Below are 3,675 nucleotides of genomic sequence, written 5' to 3' on the forward strand. Positions count from 1 at the left end.
TGGGGCTGACATATGTTTCTCAGCGTGACGAGCCGAGTCCGTAGATACCAAATTTGTGGACTTTCGCGAAAATTTTTCGGAAATTATTAAAACACAGAATTTAACCGTGTCTCCCGGCAGCATATGAGAGACCTCCCATGGCGGCCATTCGGAAGGGAGCGACTCAGAAGGCTGGGGCTGACATATGTTACTCAGCGTGACGAGCCGAGTCCGTAGACACCAAACTTTTGGACTTTGGACAAACTTTTCCGTTGCGACATTCACCACTAGTCTTAATCGTGTGTGGCACCTCAGCATATGAGAGATGACCCTTCGGAAGGGAGCGACTCAGAAGGCTGGGGCTTGACATAGTTACTCAGCGTGTACGAGCCGAGACCGTAGACACTAAACTTGTGGACTTTGGACAAACTTTTCCGTTGCGACATTCACACTAGTCTTAATGGTGTGGCACCTCAGCATATGAGAGATGATGCCCTTCGGAAGGGAGCGACTCAGAAGGCTGGGGCTGACATATGTTACTCAGCTTGACGAGCCGAGTCCGTAGACACCCAATTTGTGGACTTTTGACAAAATTTTTTCCGTCGCAGCAAGAGGGCCTCGGACAAAAGACGTTTAAAACGAGGCATTCCTTCCGACGGGAGCGATTTCGAAGCCTGGGGCTGACATATGTTACTCAGCGTGACGAGCCGAGTCCGTAGATACCAAATTTGTGGACTTTCGAGAAAATTTTTCGGAAATTATTAAAACACAAAATTTAACCGTGTCTACCCGGCAGCATATGAGAGACCGACCCATGGCGGCCATTCGGAAGGAGCGACTCAGAGAGGCTGGGGCTGACATATGTTACTCAGCGTGACGAGCCGAGTCCGTAGACACCCAACTTGTGGACTTTGGACAAACTTTTCCGTTGCGACATTCACACTAGTCTTAATGGTGTGGCACCTCAGCATATGAGAGATGACCCTTCGGAAGGGAGCGACTCAGAAGGCTGGGGCTGACATATGTTACTCAGCATGACGAGCCGAGTCCGTAGATACCAAATTTGTGGACTTTCGAGAAAATTTCTCGGAAGTTATTAAAACACAGAATTTAACCGTGTCTCCCGGCAGCATATGAGAGACCTCCCATGGCGGCCATTCGGAAGGGAGCGACTCAGAAGGCCTTGGGCTGACATATGTTACTCAGCTTGACGAGCCGAGTCCGTAGACACCAAACTTGTTGGACATTAGGACAAACTTTTCCGTTGCGACATTCACACTAGTCTTATAGGGTGTGGCACCTCAGCATATGAGCGAGTGACCCTTCTGAAGGGAGCGACACAGAAGGCTGGGGCTGACATATGTTACTCAGCAGACGAGCCGAGTCCGTAGACACCCAATTTGTGGACTTTTGACAAAATTTTTCGTCGCAGCAAGCGGGCCTCGGACACTTTTAACGATGCATCCCTTCCGACGGGAGCTACTTCGAAGCCTGGGGCTGACAAAGTTACTCAGCGTGACGAGCCGAGTCCGTATATACCAAATTTGTGGACTTTCGAGAAAAATTCTCGGAAGTTATTAAAACACAGAATTTAACCGTGTCTCCCGCAGCATATGAGAGACCTCCCATGGCGGCCATTCGGAAGGGAGCGACTCAGAAGGCTGGGGCTGACATATGTTACTCACGTGACGAGCCGAGTCCGTAACACCAAACTTGTGGACTTTGGACAAACTTTTCCGTTGCGACAATCACACTAGTCTTAATGGTGTGGCACCTCAGCAATATGACGATGACCCTTCTGAAGGGAGCGACTCCAGAAGGCATGGGCTGACATATGTTACTCAGCTTGTACGAGCCGAGTCCGTAGACACCCAATTTGTGGACTTTTGACAAAATTTTTCGTCGCAGCAAGCGGGCCTCGGACACGTTTAACGAGGCATCCCTTCCGACGGGAGCGACTTCGAAGCCTGGGGCTGACATATGTTACTCAGCGTTACGAGCCGTAGTCCGTAAAATACCAAATTTGTGGACTTTCGAGAAAATTTTTCGGAAATTATTAAAACACAGAATTTAACCGTGTCTCCCGGCAGCATATGAGAGACCTCCCATGGCGGCCATTCGTAAGGAGCGACTCAGAAGGCTGGGGCTGACATATGTTACTCAGCGTGACGAGCCGAGTCCGTAGACACCAAACTTGTGGACTTTGGACAAACTATTCCGTTGCGACATTCACACTAGTCTTAATGGTTGTGGCACCTCAGCAAATGATAGATGACCCTTCGGAAGGGAGCGACTCAGAAGGCTGGGGCTACATATGTTACTCAGCGTGACGAGCCGAGTCCGTAGACACCAAACTTGTGGACTTTGGACAAACTTTTCCGTTGCGACATTCACACTAGTCATAATGGTGTGGCACCTCAGCATATGAGAGATGACCCTTCGGAAGTGAGCGACTCAGAAGGCTGGGGCTGACATATTGTTACTCAGCTTGACGATCCGAGTCCGTAGATACCCAATTTGTGGACTTTTGACAAAATTTTTCGTCGCAGCAAGCGGGCCTCGGACCGACGTTTAACGAGGCATCCCTTTTCCGACGGGAGCGACTTCGAAGCCTGGGGCTGACATATGTTACTCAGCGTGACGAGCCGAGTCCGTAGATACCAAATTTGTGGACTTTCGAGAAAATTTTTCGGAAATTATTAAAACACAGAATTTAACCGTGTCTCCCGGCAGCATATGAGAGACCTCCCATGGCTGGAAACGTTAAAACAGCGCTATTGAACAGGATTGCATTCTCAGGTGTAACTGATAACTTTATGACATGTAAACATGAAATTCATCATATTCTTCATGAATGCTACTCAAATAGACAGGAAAATTTATCCTGAAGTGTTCTGTGAAGAAATCCCACTAAATGTGAATCCTGAGATTTTGGAGACAAAAAGACAGCTTTAACGAGGGAAAGAGTCGATTTAGACGCTGGAAACGTGGAAACAGCACTTTTCAACAGTATTGCATTCTCAGGTGTAACTGATAACTTTATGACATGTAAACATGAAATCCATCATATTCTTCATGAATGCTACACAAATAGACAGGAAAACCTATCCTGAAGTGTTCTGTATGGACAGGACAATGAGTGAGAAAAACTCAGTTCTCAGACACACAGAAAGCTTCTAACGAGGAATTAGAGCCGATCCTGACGCTAAACAGTGCTATTGAACAGTATTGCTTGCTCAGGTGTAACTGATAACTTTATGACATGTAAACATGAAATCCATCATATTCTTCATGAATGCTACTCAAATAGACAGAAAAACCTATCCTGAAGTGTTCTGTATAGACAGGACAATGAGTGACAAAAACTCAGTTCTCAGACACAGAGAAAGCTCCTGACGAGGACTTAGAGCAGATCCTGACGCTTAAAAGCGCTTTTCAACAGTATCGCATTCTAAGGTGTAGCTGATAACTTTATGACATGTAAACATGAAATCCATCATATTCTTCATGAATGCTACTCAAATAGACAGGAAAACCTATCCTGAAGTGTTCTGCACAGACAGGACAACGAGTGAGAAAAACTCAGTTCTCAGACAAAGAAAAGGCTTCTAACGAGGAATTAGAGCCGATCCTGACGCTTAACAGCCCTATTGAAAAGGATTGCATTCTCTGTGTAGAAATCCCACTGAATGTGAA

The sequence above is a fragment of the Seriola aureovittata genome, chromosome 4, assembly GCF_021018895.1.
Source record: "Seriola aureovittata isolate HTS-2021-v1 ecotype China chromosome 4, ASM2101889v1, whole genome shotgun sequence".
NCBI lineage: Eukaryota > Metazoa > Chordata > Actinopteri > Carangiformes > Carangidae > Seriola > Seriola aureovittata.